The 8,218-nt window shown below is 39.0% G+C and overlaps 1 pseudogene; it reads right to left on the bottom strand.

Moving 5' to 3' along the window:
- Nucleotides 1-1,965: 1,965 nt before the first annotated feature.
- LOC109616021 lies at nucleotides 1,966-7,271 on the bottom strand (annotated as a pseudogene).
- Between the last annotated feature and the right edge of the window lie 947 nt (nucleotides 7,272-8,218).

Genomic DNA, 8,218 nt, shown 5'->3' with positions numbered 1-8,218 from the left:
AGGGACTTTAGACCTGGGACATCAGGTAATGATGAGGTAAAAAGGAAAACCATCAGGTTCCAGACCTTGTAGGGTAAGAGTTCAATACCCATGTACTAGATTATAATTGGGCTGCTTGTGAAAATGTAGCCTTTTGAAAAAATGTAAAATAAAAAGACAGTTGCTGAACACAAACAATAGCTTTTATTGCAGGGCTCAGGACAAAGAGGAAATAGGCTTGTCTAAATTAATTTTGTGGCACCAATGCCACACTGATGAAAAAGTGGAGGTAATGCCAAATGTTTTTCAAGAAACGTAATTGAAACCGAGACTCAATATATTTAAGATATTTGAGAAGCCATACCAAACATATCATTCATATATATATATATATATATATATTTTATCCCCATTAATGTATTAACCTAGCCTTTGATCTCTGTCGGCCTAGTGGTTTTAAGATTTATCATATTAGAACCAGAGGTGTACTCAGAAACGTGTTCATGACTGGGCTACAGAAATCTGGGTAGGCAGAAATGTAAGCCCTCAAGATAATAATAAAAATTAATTGATTAAAATGGTCTTAATCATGTTATTTTTTTAAATTATTTTTTAAAAATAAAATATTCACAAATACATCACTCTTTGAACATCTGTAAAAGTAAATGTTTACATTAAAAGCAGTGTAGCAGGGGCTGTACCAGAGTGGGAAGCTTTGCATTCATGCCAAAGAAATTAATCTAGGATTAATCAGACCGGAGAATCTTCTTTCCAATGGTCTGAGAGTGCTTTTGGCAACCTCCCAGCAGTCATGTCCTTTTTAATGAGTGACTTCTGTCTGGCCACATCTCAACAGGTTCTCACATCTCCACTCAGGAGCTCTGTCAAAGTGGCAACCAGCATTAGGAAGAGTGTCGGCTCTACGGACAATTCCTTTGAACTCATGGCTTGGGTTTTGCTCTGACATGCTCTGTCAACTGTGGTACCTTATTCTCTTTTGTCATGGCTAGACCTGACCACCAGATTAGGCTTTATACTGTGGCTGAAAAAACAAGGGAATGCAGGTTTTGCATTGACACTGCAATATAAAAAAAGTCATTTTTTGTCATGCCTGATCAAAACATAAACTCTCATGATGTTTGCATCTGGATGACAATGACTTTGTGAGGCTCTCTTGTTGGATTGCCGTGCACATTTCACCACTTAAAGAATTCCATTATCCAGCAAAAAGGCATGCTGCATGATAGAGTGAGGAACAGATTCATCCCCTGGTTCACTTCTGAACTATCTGATGAACTATCTGATGCAATAAATGTATGTTCTGACTGACAGACCTTTCATCAATTGAAGAAACGTGTAAACACTTAAACATTTATAAAACGGGTGCCAATAGGGAGGCTTTTAAGAAAATATTTTACTGCTTGAGATTTTTTGAATTAAAATGTTAGTTTAGTGTATGATCAAGTTGATAAACAATTACTTTTTAATTACTTTTTTGCTAGTCAGTTAAAGACAATGCCTGCACTTCAAGAAACTGCAGGAATTCCTGCCAGGAATCTGTCTGATAACCTTTGGTGCCATGAAAGACTGTTATCCTTTTTAAATAGTGAAATCATTAGTTTTGTTTCATTTCTAATACACACTATGAGTATGTAACAAATTAAGAAATGCTTCACAGTCCCAATAATTATGGCCAGTGTATGTTTGGACCTCTGGACAAGTAGACATTGCTTTGGCTGAAAAGGGACCCTACTAAAAATCCTCAAATACCTTAAATCAGAGATGCTAATTAAGTAGCAAAAGTCCAAACAGATGCTACACTTTTTTGGAAATATAAAGTAGGCAAAGTTTCACTTTGAGATTAATTTGTAAGTTAACAAAATATGAAGACTGTGCCTAGGATGTGTGACTTTTACAAATCACTAAACATAGAGCTCCTTTGCAACCTCTGGAAAGAATGGAATGTTTGCATTATTTGGTTGAGTGTTAGCTCCCCTGACCAAAGTCCTCAGTAAATTTCTTGAGCTTGTCCAAGACCAACTCATTCATGGTTGGCTTGGTGTTATGCAGTGATTTTAGCATATCAGCCTGTGGACAACACATCACAAGGTTCAGTTAGCATTACATACTTCCTCCAAAAAATAAGCATGCATATGTCATTGGGGCGCTTCTCACCATGCAAACAACAGGATCCATGAGTTTGTCTCCATTAACATCCATCCATGTCATCTCTATGGCATTTGGATCTCCTTGTGAGCATGGGGTCTACCACAAGATTGGGAAAAGTTCCTCGAGGACACTTTGACATGGGTGTTTGCAGCAGACATGAGCAGAAATGGTGATTGCTGATGTTATAGGACTTATCAATTGCTTCAGATGATGAATATGAAATCAGTAATTTGTTACACTTAGAGGTGAGCCCTGTCTCCTAAATGTCAGATGTTCACATACCCGTTTGAAGTGAGTGACCGACTGCACCTTCCGGACTGGACTGGCTGCAGTAGGGCGTCCCTTACAATGATGCTGATGTCTGCCCCAGAGTAGCCCTCTGTCTCCTTACCCAGGCTCACATAGTCTGATTTGGTGAGCTCACTGGGGGTGGATCCCAGATGCAGCTTAAACATGAATGAGCGTGCATGCTCCTCGGGCAAAGGGATTTAGATCTGCTTTTCAAACTTTTGGCACAGAAACATGACAGTTGTGACATCTGACATGGGAAATACATTTTTGATGTGTCCAGGGACAGGGCCTTTCATTCATCCATAGGTATTTGAACTGTGACACAAGGTTTGTGGTTTAGGCTCTGTATTTCAGCATAGTGGATTTGAAATGAAAGACAAAATCTTGACAAAAGGTTTATTGCTTTTGGTGATGTATAAAGAACAATAACTCCCCCAGTTCTTTTCTCCGGGAGCAAGTTCAAATGTAACACATTAGAAAATGTAGGTGGCTATATGATCACCATGCATAGTTTTTGCATAAAACACTTCTTTCATTGTATTTCATAACACTCATCACTCTTTTGAAGCAAAAATAACATTTGTCTTTTAATGTAAACTGCAGATGAAAGGGTCTAAATGAGGGATTATTGTTCGGATGGTCTATATTCTGTATATGCAAATTACTGAAAGTTTTCAATTAAACAGGCAGCCCTATTCAGATCCCAATTCAGAATGATGCTACTTTTCTACATACAGTCATAGTGGACCAGCTCTATCTATCCTCAAGAAACAAGGTTAAGTAAGACCAAGATTAGTGTAAACTGATAAGTGCGACAGCTCACAGGGCCTCTCTCTCACCCTGCATCTGAACCAGGAATTCAGTCTTAAGGAGGCGGGCTGCTTCACTCTCGTTCTCACTCCTTGAGCCACACAAATAATCTATCTCATCAATATAAATGATTGACAGGCTCTTTTCTCTGGCCAAACTTAAGTTTTTCACAGCCTGAAAACTGAAAGAGTGTAATATGTATACTGTTATACCATTTTAAATGTTAAAGCCAAGTTAATTAACATTTTGTTTATTGTTTGATTGTCTGCGCAATCCAAATTAAATATACGACATTCAGTATTATTGAGGTGTTCCCATTCCATTACGTCTGTGCACACTGAAAACACTGTTAGTGGAAACTTGACACTCCACTCCTTGAACATCCTGTATTAACCCAGAATAATCTAGAAAGTATTGGCTGGTTAACAGATACGGGTTGTCTAGATGTTTTATGTACAATTTATAGGCACCATAAACTTGTATGAAAATATATTAAATACTGTTCAATTACATCCTACTCGATATTATGCCACAATACATTTGATTGATATAAATTCTTAATGAAAATTGCAAAGAGGTTTTCCCAAATCACAAAGCACAAAAAAAAAAACATTTGCAGTATTAAGTCCTTCAAAATGTATAGTTTCTAGGAGGTTAAACAGTTAGAGAAAGATATTGCGAAAACATTGACCACTGACCAACAGTAGCAACCAGGCAATAGATGTTAATAATCTTTCAGTTGCACACCGCACTTATTTTGGCAACCCTGCATGCTTGTGTTCCCTGCATAAATGGTGAAACAAACACAACCTAACAGTAGCCCAACTCATGGAGAATAGAAAGGAAAAAGCGATTTCAGAATCTCATTAGGGCCGCTCTGGATTAGGCATGTCAGATTGGTTATGTCTATGCATAGTCTGCCTGATACATTCAGGCCTATTCAGATTTTGAATGAGTGTTGGGAGTAAGGTTTTGTTATGATTGTTAAATCAGATTATAACAGGGAAGTGGAAAACATTATTTGAGTTGTATCTGTTTTGTCCAGCCTGCCTGGACCTGGTCCCTATGTTTAACACCTTTATTCTATCGGCAACTAAATTACATAGCTACGATGAAATCTATATTTTTCATACCTTCTAAAGGCTTACGCCTACTATGGAGCTATTGATCGGTGCTGGCAGCCTAGCACAAACAAGACACATCCACTTTACCAGTCCTCCACCTGATTACGCACTTGTCACAATGAAAGTAGCCTAACTGAAAACAGACCACATGCTATCAACATAAATTCTCTGGGTAAAAAGTTCTCAAAGCGACCCATTTCTGTATCTATAACGACAAGAACGCACTGAAACTCATTAGTGTGCTACATGATTGACAGCCTCATCTGATGGTTGCTTCTCAAGTGTCCAATTACAGTGTTCTGAGCATAAAACAATATGAAATGGGTGATGTCCCGCCCCATTGCATTTGGATGACGCACAACTTCACACCATCTAAATGAAATGTCTATTTCATTTGGACAATGCATAAGTGAACACAATGCAAATGTAAAGTGTATTTATTTATATATTTAAGTATTTAATTATTTATGTATCTTTTTTTATATATTTATTTATTTCATATTATGGCACATTTAGTCCTCCACAATTTTGGGGGGAAAAACATTCCCACTTGATTTTTTATATAAATAATGGCGGCTGTTATAGCTGCAAACCAATGAGGGGACAACTCCACATGAATGCCCATGGTTTTCCAACAAACTCATATACAATGGGATGTCCAACAAGCTCATATAGGTGTGATGGTTGGGTGTCCCACATATGCTATATGGCCAGAAATTTATTTTGATGACATTCTGTGGCGAACAGGGTCACTAAGGGCTTCATTTCAGGGGTTCGTGTACACAACATTTTACTTGAGGCAGATCAAATTCGATTGCCTGAAGTCTACACCCATTTATCGGTTATTGGTCAACGGTAGTCACACACACAAAATGCTGCTTCTTGTCAATGACAGGCATTTGCTGGACCAGTATTGCTTATTCCCCTCTGTATTTCTGTCTGTCGGTTGCAGTGACTCTTCTCTGTCTCGTTCTTCTCCCCCACATGATGAACGTGAAGCGTTTTGCATCAGATTTTTTTTTTACTCCAAATACTCTTCAATGTGACAAAATATATTGTTCTGAAAGATGTACTGTACAGTAATTCAGTTTACTTTGCAGATATGTTTAATATAAACAAACTGGAACTAAAAACCTTTTGAAGAAATTTTGCAAATAAATAGTTGTTAGGCGCAATGATTACACGCTGGATTTACTTTCAGTTACATTCATAGACATTGTCAGGTCATATGTAACCAGTTCCAGGTGGCTGAATTATCTAGCACAAAACTATCTACAGTATTGTATCTAACGTAAACACTTGCTTTTAATACTCACTCACGTGCAAATTGGTACTAGCATGGGTGCTGGTTGTGTACGATGGTCAAAATTAAAATACTATACAATTTTACTGTAGTCTCAGTAGATCAACGTGAAATATATATGATAACATGTTAGTAGTAGCGGTTAGTGTTCTTTTGTCACTTCAGCAACAGTTATTTGGAATAATTATTAATTAATTGTTGTCTATCGAATGTCACTTCTGCCTTTCTATCTAGGAATTTGGGCACGTTCTAGGATCACTTTTGTCAAGATGTTCAGCAACGTTGGTTAGCTCCTTTCAAAGGGTGTTAAATTATTCTTACTTTATTATTAACTTATTATTATTTTTATTGAATGAAAAATGTAATGTGCAAACATATGGCGCTACATTGTAGAAACCAAATAATGTTCAAAGTAGTTCAAGAAAATAGGTTAGGTAAATATAAATGAAAATACAATAATACATTTGAAAAATAATAAAGAAAATAAACATTTAATGAATAAAAAAGGCCTAATTTTCACCATGTTTCACAGGGTGATTGTATCAAACTTTTAATGGCATTTAAAAAAAGAATACCAAGGTATTTTATGTCTCTTTTGCCTTCTCATTTATGTAATTCTCATTTATGTAATTCCGATGGGAGTGGGGTTTGGAGATGCGCGAGTGGGAGATCAGTGGGTTGTTGGTCTTCCTTTCTCTATCATCGCAATTGATCCATGTTCAGTATGCAAACTTCGGTTTGTCTCGTGACCACATCCGTTCGGGGGTTAGTGGCTTCATCCATTTTGAGTTCTGTTATTCCAATTCTGAAAGCGGTGATCGCTTTGCTACTGCGGATGCTGGCATTGTCTGGTGTGCTTCTAGCAGAGGATCTGATTAGCGTTTGGTGCAGTGGCAATTTCTGTATGTTTTAGTTCCGACTGCTCACAGTGCCTTTTACTGCTTAGTTGATTTAGACCACCAATTAGGTTTACACTGGTTTGGAGGATGCTTGCTTCAGAGTGTTGCTTTTCCCAGTGTTAAGTGTCTCAGCTTGTTTTGTGCAGTGCCCATCGCTTCCTGGTCCTGGTTCTCAGCCTCTCCGTCTTCCCGTTCCCTTTCCAAGGTAGTCAGAGGAGCTGTACTCCATTGAGACATGTGGGATCTGAGATGCGCATCTCAGTGGGATCTGATCAGTGGTTTGTTTGGGCAATTGGCTGGTTGTAGCAGAGTCTTGTTGCAGGTAGCGGTGCTCCCTGCTCTGTTTCTCTCACTTTTCCAATCTCAGGGGTTCAGAAGGACTCTGGAGTAGAGGTCCCTGACTCTGTCTCTTTGGTTTCAGTTTAGGGTCTCGTGTTGACTTTGGTTCTCTACCATGTGTTCTCATCCATTAACAGTTGGGATGCTGTTTCTGTTCCCTTTCCCGATTCAGTTTCTGTGTCAGTGCGCTTTCGGTCCTGCCTTTGTCTCCTGTGGTTGATTGGCCTTATTGGCCTTATCGGGCTGTCATGCGTGTGGCCACTTCAGTACTGCTGCTAGTTGTATGGCTGAACCCGTCACAACACTGTCATCGGTCTCCTCTAGGTTTCCCCCTTGCTCCTCCAGGTGCCGGTCCATGGTGTTTTCCCTGCTGTTTTTAAAGGGGGCTTCTTTGGGCTTTGAGTTTCACATTGCACTTTCTTCACGAACACCTAAGTTGGCTTGCGGTGGCAAGGGTCTGGTTCCACCACCACGGGTGTTTGTGTGCACTCCACTAGCATGGTGGTGGCCCCTGGATGCTCTTGGTAGGTTTTTCTATGTGTTACATTTTTCGTTTTGAAAAAATAAAAGTGCACAAAATGTTGTTATTTATTTTGTGCACCTTTATGTCACTGCTCCTGGCCTGGCACCTTTGGTGCTTTTGGCTTGGGGGCTGAATGGCATGGCAGCCTTGCCAATCGGGGCCAGTTTTTTATGGCCAATCTTTTTTTTGTTTTGGAATGTATATCACCTAATCAAACCATTCCATATTGTCATACTTTACACTTTAAAATGACATGAATCTGTTCTGATCATCAAATGTTAATTATGAATTGCCCTTTGCTTAAAATCAGCTAATTCAACTAATAGCACTATCTGTAAACAATGTGACCTTTAATTTTGTGATGGGATATTATTTGAACATTTTGTTTCAACCATAATTACATAGAAACACTACTAAATGCTGGAAGTGTGAGCAAAGTTTTCAGTGCTACTGTTCTCAGCTCCATGGCAAAATGTTTAGAATAGCTGGAAATTTTTTTTTCAAACATTTAAAGAGGAACAACTCCTTAAAGAGGAACAATGTGTGCACAGTAGCAGGATGCATTATCCTGCTGAAAGAAACTGCTGTCATCATGGAATACCATTGCCATGAAGGGGTGTATCTGGTCTGCAACAATGTTTAGGTAGGTGCCGTCCAAATTATTGCCTGGATCCAGGGTTTCCCAGCAGGACATTGCCCAGAGCGTCACACTCCCTCCACCGGCTTGTCGTCTTCCCACAGCGCATCCTGGTGCCATCACTTCCCCAGGTAAAAGACGCAC

Source organism: Esox lucius, chromosome 8 (assembly GCF_011004845.1).
Source record: "Esox lucius isolate fEsoLuc1 chromosome 8, fEsoLuc1.pri, whole genome shotgun sequence".
In the NCBI taxonomy this organism is placed as follows: Eukaryota; Metazoa; Chordata; class Actinopteri; order Esociformes; family Esocidae; genus Esox; species Esox lucius.
This window is presented reverse-complemented; position numbering and strand designations above follow the sequence as displayed.